Below are 244 nucleotides of genomic sequence, written 5' to 3' on the forward strand. Positions count from 1 at the left end.
TGAGTTCCTGTGAGATCACAAATCCCTGGAATCTCCTCCCGGAAATCGTTTGGTTAAACCCAGTGTGTGGTTCTGTGTCTTGATTGGATCGTCTAGTCTGTGCTTTCTGAGGATTAAAACATCGAAAATCAGTTACTAAGTTTGTTGGGTCTGTGGATCTCCCACATTTTTAAAACAAAGTCTGAATTTAAAGTCTGAGTGGGGCAGGTGATGCAATCACAAAATAGCGTAGGAAAAACAAACG

This window comes from Solea solea, chromosome 7 (genome assembly GCF_958295425.1).
Source record: "Solea solea chromosome 7, fSolSol10.1, whole genome shotgun sequence".
In the NCBI taxonomy this organism is placed as follows: Eukaryota; Metazoa; Chordata; class Actinopteri; order Pleuronectiformes; family Soleidae; genus Solea; species Solea solea.